This window comes from Lissotriton helveticus, chromosome 3_1 (genome assembly GCF_964261635.1).
Source record: "Lissotriton helveticus chromosome 3_1, aLisHel1.1, whole genome shotgun sequence".
NCBI classification, from domain to species: domain Eukaryota; kingdom Metazoa; phylum Chordata; class Amphibia; order Caudata; family Salamandridae; genus Lissotriton; species Lissotriton helveticus.
The window spans coordinates 292,397,375-292,415,102 of NC_136061.1; the positions used below are offsets into that span (position 1 = coordinate 292,397,375).

The 17,728-nt window shown below is 47.2% G+C and overlaps 1 protein-coding gene across 1 annotated transcript in view; it reads right to left on the reverse strand.

Moving 5' to 3' along the window:
• RPS6KB1 (ribosomal protein S6 kinase B1) overlaps nt 1-17,728 on the reverse strand; it is a 503,223-nt gene that overhangs the window by 336,863 nt on the left and 148,632 nt on the right. The window lies entirely within an intron of this gene.

Consider the following 17,728-nt stretch of genomic DNA (forward strand, 5'->3'; position numbering starts at 1 on the left):
GAGCTCCAAACAATAGCCGTACTGGATAAGTTTCCTGACCCATCTGTCTGTGGTGATGGTTTTCCAGACTGGCAGGAACCGCTGGAGCCTCCCCCCCGACAGGCGTGGAATGGTCGGGGGGCAGTGACAGGGCGTCACTGTTTGTTGGAGGCAGAGGAACGGGAGTTGTTGTTGCCCTTGCCTCTGCCCTTGGCGTTGTTGCCCCGATAACCTCCTCTATTCTGTTTGGGGTAAGAGGATTGCGCCCCACCTTTATTGAATTGTGTTTGCTGGGACATCTGGCCTCTGGAAACACCCCGATTGCCTGAGCGACGAAAAGTGCTCCCCCGAAACTGTTGGGATTGGAGAGCTCCCACGGACTAGGCAGTCTCGGTATCCTTTTTTATTTTTTCCAAGGTTGTATCCACCTCAGGACCAAATAATCTGTCAGGGTTAACTGGCTGGTTGAGGATGGTAGTTTGGATCTCAGGCTTAAATCCAGAGATTCTGAGCCATGCCTGTCGTCTTAACATCACACTGGTGTTAATTGCCCTGGCTGCAGTATCGGCAACGTCCAGTGCACACTTTATTGAAGCGTTGGAGATGAGCTTCCTTTCCTGGATAAGCATCTCCGCAGCCTCCTTATATTGGTCTGGGAGATGTTGCAACAGGGTCTCTAGTGTGTCGTAGTGTGCCCTGTCGTAGCGTGCCAAGAGTGCCTGCGTGTTAGAGATACGCCATATATTGGCCGCCTGAGCTGCTACTCTCTTTCCCGATGCTTCTAGCACTTTGGACTCTTTGTCCGGGGGAGGAGCTTCACCAGTGGTTTGCGAATTCGCCCTCTTGCAGGCATTAGAAACGACCAGAGAGTCCAATGGCTACTGGCCCTTGATGTAAGTGGGATCGCCAGGTGCTGGTCGGTATTTCTTTTCAATTCCAGGGTTGACCACCCTTGCCCGTGTGGGCTCCTTGAAAATGTCCGCAGCATGTTTGAGGACCCCTTTCAGCATTGGGAGGGTTTTCACAGTCTTTTCAGCTGCTGAAAAAGTGTCAAAGAGGAAGTCCACCTTCACAGGGTCAGCATGAAGTTCAACGTCGTGGTTCTTAGTCGCCCTTTCAATCAAGGCATTGAATGCCGCAGAATCCTCAGTGGGAGACGTTTTGATATTGTATATCTGAGGGTCGAGAGTGGGTTGCTGATCCCCCTGGTCACCTGTGTCCACCCATGCGTCCTGTTGTGCATCAGGGTCAGCGTGTGTGGGGAAGCTGTATTCGTCATCCTGATCCCCAGCATCCTCGGCATTGGAATAAGTTGGCGAGGGCGTGGCAATTCTTTGAGTCCGAGGAGTCAATGGTTCGACCAAGACTGGTGCATCAGAAGCAGGCTTTTTGCGCTTTAAAGGAATGGTATACGACTCCAAAGGCGTCGTCGCCGTAATTTTTCGCTTGTAAAGCGTAAGCTTCCCAGTGTCGGCATCGATGAAACGTTCCGACTGTTCCTCCAGTAATGGTGGTCGATGCGTCAAGCCCTCAGCCGGGAGAGCAGGCGTCGACCCCACAGCACTGTGCGTTTTCGCTGCGGGCGCCGCCCGTGGTGCGAAGGCCTTCGGTGCCACCTTCGGCGGCAACGTGAAGAGGAGTGGCGTCGATGACTTGGAGGTGGGGACCGACTGTTTCGGAGCCGAAGGCGTTTTGGGGTCTTCCGCCGAGGCCTTGTCCCTGATACGCTTGAGGGAGTCCGAGACCTGCTTCGTGAATGAAGCGGACGGTTTCGCCGACACTACCGACGACCTCGGTCCAGCAACGTGGGAAGACTCGATCGTCGACGACTTTGGCTGGTCGGTCCGAGGCGTGCCTGTGTTGGTGTCCTGGGCAACGGCTTTAGGGGCACCAACCTTTGGCTCGATGCCCTTGCTGGTCTTCGGCTCGACGCCCTTTGCGGCCTTTGGTGCCGCGCCCTTGCTCGGCTTCGGCTCGATGCCCGATCCGGACTTCGGCTCGACGCCCTTGCTTGACGGAGTCTGGACGGCCTTTTTGGGCTTCAGCTCGACGCCTTTAGTCTGCTGCGGCTGGACAGATTTCACCGACTTGGCCGGGTCGACAGGCTTCTTCGGCTTGGGCTCTCCAGACACCTCGGAGGACGAGGGTGTCGACGGTGGATCAGAAGGTTTCGCTTTCGATTACGCCTGAACCACTTTAGGTTTTTCGGACACCGAAGGTTTCACTTTCGGTTTCGATTTCTTTAATGGCAGCTCCGTCGAAGTGTTCGTAGCCGGGCCGGGAGGCGGGGCCGTGGATTCAGGTAGAAGGTCTTGGGTAAGGCCGATAGGCGATCCCTCGACCTGAGCCTTTGTAAGTGTTCGAACGGGGCATAGCTCGTCCTCTGAGCTATCTTCCATGGCCCCATAGGCCTCATCGTCGTCTCCTACCTCGTCGACGACGTCTGCTAAAGATAGTTCTTCGACATCCACTTGAGGGCCGTATTCGACTTCTTCCGCTGGAGGCGAAATCTGCAGGTGAACGTCGTGTTTGTCTGCTTCATCTCTCTCGAAGATGTCCACCGGTGCCGGGGCCGACTGCCGGGCCTCCATGCGCGCCACGCGCCGAAGCCGAATCGTTTTCTTCGAATGAAACCTGGAACAAGCCATACAGTTGGCTTCATCGTGGTCCGGCGACAGGCACTTGTTGCACACCGGGTGGATGTCGATGTGCGGGTACTTCGATCCGCACATGGGACACTTCTTGAACGGGCTCCGTTCCATGTCGCGTCGTCGAGGGTCTTGCTGCGTCGACTGGGCCTCGAGCTCCAAAGAGTTACGAGACTCCCTGGATGTCGAACTCGGAAGGCGAGTCCGAACAGAACCAGGCACCGAACGCGAACAATACTGACGATAGAGAGAAAAAGGCCTTTTGGCCTCAAGAATTATGTCAATTCCGAACTGAGAGAACGAAAGTACATCCGCACCCAATGGCGGAAAAAAACAATCTGGGGATGGAGTCGATGCCCATGCGCACTGTAGTCCAGGGGAGGAGCCACCTATCTCGTGATATTTCGAAGACTCTTCCAGGACAACAATGTGCAATCATCCGGACCCAACACTAGGCGGTGATCTATGCTATAGATATGAATTCAGCAGCCCACATGCCTCGAACCTATCTTTCTGTTGGATACTTATATACCTGCACATTCTACACCTCTTGAATATCCCAGATGCTAGTCGGTATTCAAAAACCTTTGGCAAAGCTCCTCCAAGCTGGCAGGTGGTGCTGGCTTCATCTCAACACCAGAAGTGGAGACTTCACTGGAGCCAAATGGCCTCCACCCCAGCACTGCAAGGTTAGTCACCAGCACGTTTTTATCTGTATCCCTAGAGGCGGTGTAGTATAGCAATCTAACTTAGAACCTTGGTAATCAAGCGCCTATGACTATCCTTCAGAATGAGTAGGTGGGCAGGATTGGTGAAAAATGTGCAGATAGGAGTATCCACCTAAAATATAATTACCGAAGGCAAGTAACTTTTTCTCCTCATGGATACTTCTACCTGCAGATTCCTCATCTTTTCAATAGACTCCCAAGCAGTGCCCCTACCTGGTGGAGTGTTTGAAGGAATGATCAGATGAGGACATTCTTAAGGATTAAGACTGCAAAATGGCTACCTCCTCACTCAAACCCTACCAGTAGTGGTTGGTAAAGTTGTGAAGGTACAGCCATGCACTTGCCATGCAAATCTCAGACATGGGGATTCCTCTTGACAAGGGTGCAGAAGACGACTTTGCCCTGACGGAGTGTGCTCCGGTTCTCCTCAGCGACGACCCCTCTGCAAAGGTGTAGCACATCTTGATGCACAACAAAATCCAATGAGAAATTATTCTTCCAGACCTCCTTTCCTCTTCTTGCTGCCCAGTACTATATGAAGACTTGGTCATCAGACCTGATCTCTTTAGTGCATGAGATATAATAGTTACCTGCATGCCTGGAGTTAAGTCAGTTGAACTGCTCCCCTTTGATTTGATAAAGTTGGGAAGGGTAATGGGGAGCAAAGAATCATTACATTGGGAAGAAAGCTGCTTTAGGACAACGTTATTCGGGGTGAAGTGTGAGTAGTTGAGCGATGCTAAATGCATGGAACTAATTGACCTATCTTGCTTAAGGAATGGCAACCAGAAAAAGCAGTCTTGATACCAAATGAAACTCACAACTGTAGAAGGGCTCAAAGAAAGCGCCCATCAAAAAAGTCTACCACAAATTCAGATCCCGTTGGGGCGAAAACATAATAAGGTGGCTGGTCTTACGTCTCATCTACCTCTCTTGGCACACGCCCATTTACTGGTCACTTGACCTTTCGATAACATGCACACGTTTTGAATTGCAATGGTGATTTCCTCTATATTTCACTTTATTGGATTTTCTCGTTCCCTACATTAAATGCTCGATTTGATTGCACAGCATATGATGTTAAGTGCATTGATGTATATCTAGATATAGATATACATCTAGATATAGATATAGATCTAGATATAGATATAGATCGATATATATCTAGATATAGATAGATATAGATCTAGATATATATCTAGATTTACTGAAAAAACCATAGGTTTCACAGATGTTAGTTAGCTGGGCATTTCACTCATACAAAACCTTTGACATTCCCCCGTTATAGTTAGTTCAGCTAACTATAACTTGCGCGCCCGCAATGCACTGCTGATGACGTCACATATTACATCACCCATGACTCAATCAATCAAATTTAACTACCAACTTGGCTGCCAAAACCAACTTTAAACCTAAATCAGTTTTTATGCCCATGCTATTGAAAGATGGTTTAGATTTGTTTTCGGAATCTGTCATCAAAGAACTAAAGGAACTATCACTTATGAGCACCAAGAATTTCTACCGGACAGACATGAAAAAGAGTTTCAAATACAATCAACTCATGACTAAAATCAAAGGCAGACCGGATATAGTGGTGAGATGGTCTGACAAAGGCGGTAACATTGTACTGTGGCCAATCAAAATGTATAATGAGGAAGCGATGGCACAACTACAAGACCGAGATTGTTACTGCAGAATCAGTCCTACCGCAACTGTAGGAATTCAGGAACGTTATCATGCAGAACTATATAAGTGGAAAAGCGCAAATTTGATAAACAAATCAGAGTTTGAATTCCTTAAAAATGACTATCCGACAATGCCACAACTGTATCTTATACCTAGGATACATAAGAATACTTTGAAACCCCCAGGAAGGCCAATAATCTCTGCAATAGGCAGTCTATTTGAAAATACCAGTGTATATGTGGACAGTTTCTTGCAAATGTATGTAAAAAACCTACCTGCTTATGTTCAAGATAGTGGTGATTTTCTCCGCAAAATTTATGATCTTGAATGGAATGATGAATATGTTTTTATGACCCTAGATGTACAGTCGCTGTACACTAGCATTAGACACACAGATGGGCTCAAAGCACTCCAATACTATCTTAACCAAAGACCCATTACACTATATGACCACACGATCATGCTCCTGCAGATGGTAGAATGGTGTTTAACCAATAACACCTTCATTTTTGATCGCCTGCACTATAAACAGCTGCAAGGTTCGGCCATGGGTACTTGCTTCTCCCCCAGCTATGCTAATCTGCATATGGGCTGGTGGGAGGAGCAAGTATTGGCAGTCACCCAGGCATCTAGCATGGAGGAAAATGTGATAATCTATAAAAGATATATAGATGACATTTTCATTCTATGGAAAGGGTCAGAAGAGAGTGCCGAGAGATTTGCATTAGCAATTAATGAAAACAACCTTAACCTTAAATTCACATGCTCCACTAGCAAAGAGAACATACAATTTCTAGATTTAGAGTTGTTCGTAGACAAAAATAAAATCCAAACCAAAACTTACCGCAAGCCTACGGCAGGAAACGCGGTATTACATGCGCAGAGTTTCCACCCGGTCAAACTCAAGGAATCTATCCCTTACGCAGAATATCTACGCATGACAAGAAATTGCAGCACACAAGCAGAGGCCAGTGAAGCCAAATCAAATTTATTTGACAGGCTTAGCAAGAGAGGATACAGTGCTCAGACTTTATCTCGAGCAGAAATCAAATGCCGCAATGTAAATAGAAGGGAGCTTCTATTTTCAGAAAATAAGAAGAGCAAACAAGAAAAGAAATCTGTCCCAAATATGCCAAGATTGATCACGGGGTACAATGCCTATCACAATCACGTAAGAAAGATCTTGCAGAGACATTGGCCTTTGATACAAAATGACCCAGTAATAGGGCAATGGTGTGACAGAAGTCCTTCAATCACTTTTAGGAGGGCCAAGTCGATGCGCAACCAGCTTGTAGTTAGTGCTCCGACTATTACTAAGCCACCCATTTGGTTTAACAATCAAAAAGGTTTCATCAAGTGCACAAAATGCAAAGCGTGCAAACAAGGCGTAAACACTAAAGAGGTTTTTGTTCCTTTTAGAAATAAACCGTACACCATCAGAGGCTGCTACTCTTGTAAAACAGAGTATGCAGTCTATGTCCTTGTGTGCTCATGGGGCAAACGTTATGTAGGAAGCACTATCCATCCGGCACATGTCTGTATCCTGCAGCACTTGCGAGCCATAAATAACAATGATGAGACCTACCCTGTGGCTAGGCACATACACAAAGCACATGCTGGTAACAGTGCTGACATAAAATACTTTGTCATTGACAGCATTGCGAAAAGTATCAGAGGAGGGAATCGCAGACTTGCTCTCAGGCGTCTGGAATCAAGATATATTATCTTGTTGGATTCTAAGATCCCGAATGGGCTCAATGCCGATGAAGCATTAACTGTACATTTATAAATTAACGCAGTATACCCCCTCACCCCTTTCCCGCTCATGATACATCTATACCATCACTTATGTAAATAACTTGTTCCCTCTGTAGTACTTTGATTTAATTATTCAACATTGAGTGAATCTAGCAGGGCAACCTTGAGTTTTATACAATTATGGGTGGTGACATGGGGTCCTTTATTTATTTATATTAGACGCATTGGGGCTGTTGGAATTCAAATGGTACTTTGGCATATAACTATGTTTCATGCTTCATGCAATGATACACATACAAATTTACTCCACTTGGAGACGAGGCTGGTTTGAGTATCCTTTGTGTGTATTATGTATCGTGGTTAATGCAATTTGTTCATTTGAATGGGTTTTATTTTCACAGTATGATTCATTGTCATTTGCCTGTGACTATTACTGACTTTTATGAGGTAATTACCTAAAAAAAGCTCCACATGTCGAGTCATCATTATATGTTGATCTATGATTATCATAATGGGCGTTTAGAATCTTCCCCCGAGCATTTGCCAGAGACTGTGGAAATGATATTGGACTCCATGTATATCCCCACCCGTTTATGTCTACCAACTTTGCTATACTTCTTTGTGCCATCTTTTACAAGTATGCAACAAATATGCTTACTTAATTAATTTGTTAGTTGAATGTATATTGCACGTAATTTAGGCACTGATGCTAGTCAATTTTATCAGATGGTTTTTTCTTGTATAATGATTATGCACAATACGAGCCTGAGCAATGATGTATAGTGACTCTTTTATGTTTGTTGCCAAACCACATGACTGAACTAGGGTCACCGTGGTAACTAGATACCAATCACAGTGAAGTAACTGTGTGAATGCAGAGGTATATATGTTTTGCAACATCATTTGGTTAGATGAAGTGAGCAAAGCGGAGGCTTCCGCCGAAACGCGTCTTTATGCAGCTTTGGAAATAAACTTTAAACTTTAGTTGAACTCATGGAGTCGGTGCCATCCTTGATCGAGAGGAATTGTGCTTGGTAACCAATATATATATTATATATATTTATACACACATACATATACATACACACACACACACCCACACACACACACGTACTGGCAAACTAAACACCCACTTCCCTTACAAAGAAATGGAAAGTTTGCATCTCTGCAGCCTCATATTTTTCACCTTATTCATTTTCCGCTCAATCAACACATCATCCACAAATACACACACCTACTTACTGCCTTTCTTGACTGGGCTTATCAAATATTCTTCTTTAATTCAAATTCAAAGTCCAGGCCCTTTATTCAGCCTTCTTCGTAACTACTACCCACCAATAGCAGTGGGTAATTTCCACACTTCCGTCCTTACTACCGCACACTATGTGTACTTTATGCACTAGCTTGCTTCCTTAGATGTGCTACTCGTTTCTCTTGCTCCCACTGCGGAATTCAACACCCTATCTGTGTAATGAGCTGGAAATCCAAAGGTTCTCTTCACTGACAAGGCAGTGGGTAGTATGCGTGTCTCCAACCTTTCTTATTTTCCACCGTTTTCATCTTCCACTCAATCAACACATCATCCACACAACTACTTGCTGCACACATTAGCTGTGATTATCAACTATTCTTTTATTTCATATACCTATTCAAAGTGCAGGCCTTTATCGAACATTTTTATTGTAACAAGTACCCAAGCCGAAGACATTGTAAATTTGCACATTGGCTGGGGTTATCAATTATTCTTCAATTTCATATTCGGATTCAAACTCAAGGCCCTTTATCAAGCATTTTTGTTGTAACTACTGTTGCAGGAATTCTGCTCCTACACAGAACTGTGCATAAAGACTTAAGACCTCAGTGAATTACGGTGTACCCAAACACCCTACCAGACTAGCAATCAGTGACTTCATTGGTTCTTCGTCCTATAGCAAAAACACCAATGACTAGTCAACCCAGAACATGCAACTTAGATTACCTCAAGTAAAGTAGATAAAAAGAGCACTCTTTCGTTATAATCTTACACCAGTCCAAAACAAGGAGTAAATAAAGACACGTGCAAGTTTCAAATGTTTATTTCTAACGCCGTAATCTCATGCACAATACCTTAGATAATACAACCAAACATTATCAGAAACAAGGTTGTCAGCATTGTTACTATTCCATAAAATACAAAGTGAGAAAGCATCTTATATCGCTAACGGGAAACAGGTTTAAAATATACCTACATTTCACCCTCCCTACCTACCAGGTTAGTTTATAACTACAGAAGGTCTCATAGGATTACATGGATGGTCCCATACCTCTGGTACTCAGCAGTAGTGGATCACATTGAGTTCTGCACAAACTGTGAGGATACCAATGTTCTCCAACTGTCTCTAATTATGCCTCCACAATGCATTAAACACGCCAGTATCAGACGTGGCCACACCTGCATATGTGTTATAGGTCGAACGTGCGAGGATCATTCCAAATAACAGACACGGTATCCAAGATAACCTTGATGTTCCATGCTCTCACTATACACACTAAACTAGCGAGGCAGTCTAGAAATGTAGCATGACAAACTATTCTCATTTGAAACAAAATACTCAGCCTTCTATAAACAATATCAAAATTGCGTGTCGTGTGCAAAGCAGAGCAGGAAAGCAAAAATGGCGTTTAAGCTTCTAATGAACCCATGCTAACTTAACACGGTGTGAGTGCAAGGCTCAGCCCACGACACCCTCCCTCGATAGAACCACAGGATATAAACGAGGGCGAACTAGGAACGCAGAGTCCAAGCCTGAACAGCAGAGTCAAGTTCAAATTGGCATAATAAATTATTCGCTGAAAACAGTAACTAAATAATAAAGAATAGGTAGAAAAATCAAAGAGTCTTAATCCAACAGCGTATAAGCACAGTATGTAGCAACAGCCTCCAAGAGGAAGTTATTGTTCTCATCTGAAAAAATTTCAGCCATCCAATTCAATAGTGAGAATGAACATACATGTTCCTCAACAACCGGAGCCTCTATCACCATCGGAGGAAAACTCGGGTCATCTTCAATGTAACTGCGTGCCAAAAAGTCATGCACCGCTGCAAAAACATTCCAACATCCCATTATTCCATGTATCGCTGCTAAGGCCATAATCCCGCCGCCAGAACAGAGCAAGTCATGAACCACTAAAGGGCTCATCAGCTGGTCATAATCCGCGTTGGGAGACACCGTACTGCAGACACACAAATCCAGGGCTCAGTCGAAATCGCAGCTCAGGCAATGGAAGACAGGTTGAACGCATGTGAAAAAGGAGAATCGAAACGATAATCAATAAGCTGCACTCAATGTAGCCAGAGGCAACGCTCCGTAATAACTAAGCATTCGGTTGCGGAGCAGCAACAGCCGAGAAATATTGTCGTGTGCTGGAGGATGCGCATTCATATTTAAGTAAACAAATTAATAGAAGCACACCGGCAACTAATGTGAGTGTTAAGGGGAATCCACCAAAGATGCTGGAAAACATCGAATGAAAAAATGCAGAAAAGACACTAATTATAGTTTGAAAAGAACTCACAAGACCACTGCTTTTAACTTTAAAAAAGTAAGAACCCCGTAGTCAAGGACGCATTAAAGATACTCTGAATTAACTCCCCAAAATACAAAGGCACGTCTGTATTTAATAAATCATACACTTCTGTGCGGGTGTTTACTACATGAAAGACAAATGTTTCTCTACCAGATGTGAGAGCGACCTCTTTTTGAGACAACAGCGCTCTTATGCGGCTCACTTGGTTGACTCTGCTTTCAAGGTCGGAATCGACGGCCAGATGGAAACATCCAGCTTTCCATGCAGAGGAGTAAACACAACTTTTTAGCAAACCACACGCTCAGTTACCGTAATCATGTAACCGATGCCTGGTAACATTGCACAACAATCTGCATTATTTATAATTAAATAACTCACGTTTCCAGTAAACTGAATGATGGTATGATAGCAGGTGTCGCAGTGCCTTTCAAAACTCACACCAAATTAGGCGCATCTTGATTACAAGAGCCATGCAATTGTATGTGTCTACAAATTAAGGAGTGATGTGGTGCTATTGTGCAATCCTAGCCATTCACAGACTTTTTTTCCCTCCCTCAGACACCTTTATGTAAATGATAATAACCAAGCTTAATGGAGATAAGCGCTGCCTAAATATCCATATCTGCCTATACCATAGTATTACATGCAAACCTCAAACTTAAACAGGTTAAAATGTAAGGGTATGACACCGTGGATAAGCCACACAGCTGAATCGGATTTCCAATGAGTGACCACTTCTAACCATTCTCATAGCGCGCCCTGTGATCGGATTTGACAGTGAGAGAGTGATCGCACCATAGTTTGTACTGCTAATCATTCTCACCACACGCTACGAATACGCTTTCACGTTACGCGTCGCATCAAAGTTTCCGTGTGACGTCATGTACGGCGCCCCGTACGCAAAGACGCAAATGTTTTTAATTGTTTAAAAACATAGATTTATGTATTTATTGAACATACTAACAGAAGACATTATCTAGGATAATTATGAAATAATTTTTTTTTTACGTTCCAATAATCCTACATTACTTTTAAAAGCAATTACACCAATCGCGGTGAAAAGTCATGCGTACTCGCATCCTAAGAACACCGTAATAATAGCGTAACCGTACGCAAAGCCATGTGACTTTAAAAGAAGAAATTTCATTGGTTCATGACACTTCCTATTACAACAGTTGAAACTTCTGTCCCATTTTAAAAATTCTACTTTGACTAAAAAGAAACATCTCTTCTGAGAATCTTGTCAAATAGAACGAAGTTTACCATATTAACAGCAATAGACTCATCTTCCAGCCATTCTTCAGAAGAATATTTCATTCCTAAAGAAACTCCAAAGGGGGCGTGGCCAAGGAAGCCAACATGTCGGACGCAGCCTAGACGAGCTCCGTCCCGCCAATATTAGATCCGAGAGACTATCCTGTCCCTCTCCCGCCTAACACATACCCAGTGGGGCGCCCGAGCCGCCGAAACCAGCGTTGACTCCTGCCAGCGACTTTGAAGCGCGGCGGCGCTTTGGTGACCGATATTTGAGCCCCGAGGCGGAGTGGCCTGCACCGAGCCCCGCAGCCGGGACCTCGAGTTTCGTGAGGCCCGGCGGCGGCGGCAGAAGAGCGCCGGATTGCGGAGGCAGGCGGCGCGGGAGCCGCTTGGTCCAGTGTGGTGCCCCCGGGGGCTTCTGAGGGTTCCCCGGCCCCACCGTGCGTGGCCTAGTGACCAGGGCCGTGAACATCGGCTGTGCATAGGGGCATCGGCGACGGCACGGCCTACCCAACAGCCTGAAGCCGGGGACTAAATTTGCGGCGCTCCAGCAGAGGTGAGGAGGTGTGCCCCCCTGGGTGTGCAGCGTGGGCCCAAGTGGTGCAGAGGCGGGTCGGGACTGGCGCTAGACAGCTCGACGGCCAATTCGGGCCGCGGAGGGGCAGTGGGCCAGGGTGAAGCAACTGTGGACAGACGCCGGGTGCAGGGCCTAATCGGGACCCAGCCACATAGACGTGATCACCACAGTGTGGTGCGCACCAGGTCCCGACGGCCACACGCCCGGCAATCCGTACATCCTGCGCCGAGGAGGCTTGCCCACTGAAAGTCGGGTGGAAGGAAGGGGCCCACGTCGCGGAATGCCTAGATAGCTGAGGGGCCAGCAGAGAGGTCCCGGAGCGACGAAGAGTGGTGGAGTGTGTGCCCCAGGCCGCGGACGGCACTGCATGGTCCTGGGGGTGGACCCCGAGTTGGCAAGGCACCCGGGTCCGTAGCTGAGTGGCGACAAGTGTGGTGCTGTGGGTGACAATAGCCACAGGCAAGGAGAGTCATAGCAGTCTAGTGAGGAGCCAGGAGTGGTATAGACCGAGTGCCTGACAGGTCCGCTGGACCTCGTAAAGGAGCGGCATATTGGTGAGGTGCCGCCCCCCCCGACAATTTTGCGACAAGGACTGGGAGACACGTGCAGCGGATCCAGGAGTGGGATCCCCGGTCGCAATCAACTATGACCAGAGGCGGGAGCGGTGGGGGAGCCTCGAAACAGGGCACTATAGACAAATTCACCGGGCCCAGTGGGGGCGCCGGGGGGCCAGCAGCCTCGGGGCCAGACAACGCGGCCCTAATGGCAGCCATCACACAATCCAGGGACATGCTGGATGCGAAGATGGGGGCAGTCGGGGCAGACGTTACACTGCTGCGCCAGGACCTGAGGAATGCCGTGGCCCGTATAATAGAGGCGGAGACCAGAATAACAGGAGTGGAGGACGATGTGGCGATCTTGAAGAAAAAGGTAGCCAGCATGGAGGGTATTCAAAGGAACCTAGCACTCTGGGTGGAGGACGCGGAGGGGCGGGCCCAACGGAATAACCTGAGATTTGTAGGTTTTCCGGAGGGTTGTGAGAAGGGCAACATGGAGGCATTTCTAACTCAGTGGCTGGAGGGATGGCTTCCGCCGGACTCCCTCTCCCACTGCTTTGTGATTGAACGTGCACATCGAGCGCTTGTCCAGAAACCGCCGGTTGGCGCTCGCCCCAGACCGGTGATAGCCAAACTGCTAAACTACCACGACCGGGACACCATCCTACGGCAAGCGCGAGCACGGGAACCTCCGAAGTTCGACAACCAGTCAATCCTGATATTCCCGGACTATACTAGACTAGTACAGCAACAGTCCTTTACAGCGGCCAAGGCACGCCTACGTGGCCTCAAGATCCCCTACGCCTTGCTCTATCCGGCTCGCCTACCAGTAGAATTTCAATCCCGCACCCTGTTCTTCACTACTCCAGAGGAGGTGTTCAACGGGACGGATGAAACGGTCAGAATCAGGGTACACACTTCACCGGGTCGGGATTCGGACTCATCCTCCACGACGGCGCCGCAGCGGACCCCCCGACGATCACTGAGTAGGAGTAATTGGAGAACCCAACCTAAACAACAATCTCCATCTAAGGAAGACGCAGCGGACACTGCAGATGCTCCCAGCACTCAAATGTCGGACCAGTGAAGGATTGATTTATGCTGACAAACTGTGGGCGCACGGAACTATCTGTGATTCATGAGAAACCCCGAGACTTCAGGCTACGGACTGAACAACATATGAGACTCAATGTTGGAAGTGCCTTGAAGAATCTGGGTTGGCGGTAATGGGAAGAGTGGGGGTGGGGAGGGACAGCAGGGAGGGCGGACTCACTCCCCAAGTTCGTAGGAGTTCATACCCTAAGGGGATAGAGTTGGAACTGGGTGGGTAGTTCATGGGGATCCATTGGTATAGAGGGTCCTCGACCCCCCCGTTGGGGGTCGACGATAACCTATGCCGCGACATTTAGAAGCCGCCCCTGTGCGCTGACATCAGGTCTGACACACCCTTCCATGCCAGAAGCACAGAGCCATGCAAGACACTGACCACTGGTGCACATAACTAGGGCTCTGGAAAGGAGTTACTAACACTAGAAGTCAGTTCGCAGAACAGGGAGGATGGATAGGCCGTTAAGGATTCTATAACTACTAATGTCTCTTACAGATCGATAGTTACCGAAGGTAAGTAACTTGTTCATCCGAAAGAGACCGTAGTATCAAAATATACTTTCTCAAAATGAGTTACTGTAGTTAAATACTTTTCAAATAGGCAATAGACTTTTTGATTACAATAGTTACAGTTGTTGCAATAGGCAAAACAATTTCAAACACAATACAACATTGAGCTCAATGGGAATTTCTAGTTAAATGCAATTAGTTACTTTGTAGATTACTTTTCTAACCACATGACTGGATCCTAGATTCAGTTCTGGGACATTTCCTGTAAACAGTTAAGTAAAAGCGTTTTGGTTACGGTAGTGATTTTTAAGGAATATTATTGTATTTTAAAAGTTGACACTTCGAAACTTTTTCACATAGAATCACCAATGTTATTCTATGGGAGGAAATTCACTTAGCAGGTAAGTAGTGTTCCGATTACTTTTTCTTACTCAGGGTTGGATCCTGGATCCAGCCCTGGTGCATCTCCTGTAAACAGTTGAACGGATGCGTTTAAGTCATACAGGCGACTTTTTAAGGAATATTTGTAGTTTCTAAAAATCGACACTTAGAATCTTTTCTGATGAAAACCAGACAATGGATCCCTACGGAAGTTACTGGTAAGTACGGTTTGGATTGCTTTTCAGGGTCAGTGCTGGGCTAAAAGATGAAGCACTGGGTTCTCTCCTGATAACAGGTGAGTAAATCGGAATTTGTTGTTCGGCTGATTTTGGATGAATATTTTAAAGTTTCAAAACTCCACACTTAGAAGAATTTCCAAGTGAAAACCAGTCAATGTTAGCCTATGGAAGAAAAGTGAGTTATCAGCATTTAGGTAAGTACTCGACTGGCAGAGTTAAGGTTCTGGGGATAGACTCCGGTGTCTCCCAGGGTCAGGTAGGTTCAGTTGGTACACCCTCAGCGGCACAGGGGCAGCCGGGTGCAGAGGTAGTTAGGCCCAATGTTATCCAATGAGAGGCAGGGGGGCTTCGGCTGGTGGCTGCTGGCAAGCAGGCCACGCAGCTGTGGGAGCTGGGCTCCTGGTCACTTGCTCAGGGAAAATGGGGAATTAAGTTAGGAAAAAGGTTGCACTGCCAGAGGCACTCGGGCGGCTGGGTGCTTTTGAGCCGTCGGGCGCTCAATGTTATTCAATGGAGATCTTGGAAAGTGAACAAAGGCTGCAGGCTCGGGACGGAGGCTCTTCAGGAGCGACCAACACTTCAAGGGGTAAGTTGGGATCTTGGAGGATAGGTAGGCACCCCAGAGTGGGGCACAAGGGGCCAGGGGACGCCGGGTGCAGGGGTGCCTTGACGTCGGGAAATCTTACCCTCTGCTGGTCGCGGTTGGGGGGGTCCCTTGTTCTGAGGCTGCAGGCGTCGTCGAGGAGGGTCCTTGGGCACTGGATTCCAGGTCAGAATCGCCGGGGGGACGTCCTCAGGGTCTTTGTCCACTAAGGCACAGGCCGGGCTCGGCGGGTGCAGAGTGTGCAGGATTTGCGGTTCCTCGCTGGCACCAGAGGTATTGCTGTTTGGGCAGTACCACTGCTCATGGGAATCCCAGTCTCTAAGAGGGTCAAGGTAGGCAGGTCCTGTGGGGTTTTCGAGGTTGCAGTCTGCAGGAGACACTGGGGTTTTGCAGGAGCAGGTTCAAGGATCAACAGGCCTGTAGGGCTGGGGTCAAGTCAGTTGGTGTTGTCCTCTTGTTAGCAGCTGCACGGCAGGTCGTCTTCTTCTTGGTCTTCTTTCTTGTTTCGAAATCGGGATCTGAGGAAGGAAGGTTCAGGTGCCCCTAAATGCTAAATTTAGGGGCGTTACAGGTAGGGCAAGGGCAGGGACCAATGGGTGCCTGCTCTGGGGTGAGTACACCCTTATACTGCTCCTCTCCTGTGGGAGGGTGGCAGGGGCCTGCCTATCTGTGATTGGGTAGGGCTCCCCATCCTCAAGATAGCAGTAGCCCGGAGTCGTGCTTCACCTTGCCTCTCCCACCTGAGGGGTAGAGTTGGAATAGGCTGGCACATCCCCTTACCTCACGTAGGGTTTCCTGCCAGTCGTCCTTCCAGAGTGGGGGTTAGAACTGGTGGGGCCAGTTGCGGAGTACAGCAAGTGGTCTGGAGAAGCTCACAAAGGCGGCATTGCCTTTGCAGCTTCCCCTGCCCATCCTGGGGGAGGAGACGTAGCACCTCGCCCATGACGTGCATTGTTGCAGGCCCAGGAGAGCGGATGGCTCTCTACCCAGGGGTTGTTGATTTTGTTGAGTCGTAATCGCACTCGAGGTTGAATGTTGTTGCTGTATGTTGGCTTGTGTGTGTGGTGCTATCGAAGTACAGCCCACTGTGCTCTGGGCATGGTAATGGTTCAAAAAGCGGCAATTCCCTTAGGAGTGACGTCCCTTCGATGCACACTGAAATCAATTATTCATCTCATTTATTCAATAATGTTTCTTCAAAGGTATTTTTGATGCTTAATTCTGTTTTATTTCATTTGTCTTTGATGCGCTTTATTCCTTCATAAAGCTTTCAAAGCATTCATCGCGATTGTGCCTAATGCATTTCGGGCATGTGCCCTTCATCAGAGGACTTTTAGTCCTGTGAAATCATACAAGAGTGATATTGGTTCAATTAACTAGCTTGGCGCTGTATTTCTGATTACATGGTTTCACATCATTATCATGGTTAAGTTAACATGCATAAGGAGGGTTAGAAGGACAGTGCTCTGGGTAACCTGCATTCTCCACGTCACCTGTGGATTCTAGCAACTACTGATGTCGGGTCCCATGTCACACGGGTATTTAACGGTATTAATGCTCACGAGTGCTTACATGCAGTTAGAGTGTTTAGCAAATAGACAGCCAGTCTGGAAAACGTGTCTGTTTTGAGTGATACCGGTGCCGTTAACGAAACGGATTTTATGTGCAATGATTAACACTTTAATGAGTACCGAAATTAAAAATGGCATGCTGTTGTTACCGTAAGTGCCCATAAAGAAATCTGACCTGTGACTTGTATTTGGTATAACGCGTCTTTATCCTGTACACACGAAGTTCAAATCTAAGTTTGAGCACATGTCACAACGTTAGTCTATGTTCATGCTCCATTACTGGCGTGCTCAGTTAATCAGATTTACTTTAAGTAATAGCTTACCGTTCTGAGTGCAAGCGTGTTCGTTTTCGGGTTCCGATTGTGGTGTTAGTCGGTGTACGAGTGATTCCCGCTGTATTACCGATTAAGATTGGTGCCTGGCGAGTCATGTGACTGTGGTCGGCGAGAGCCTATTCCTGATAGGGAGTTGCTAAGCAACGTGAATACCGGTTCAACACGTTTTTTTAAAAGAACTACGTTGTCTAAACTTTATTCCTCCGGCGTGTCTTACACCCTTG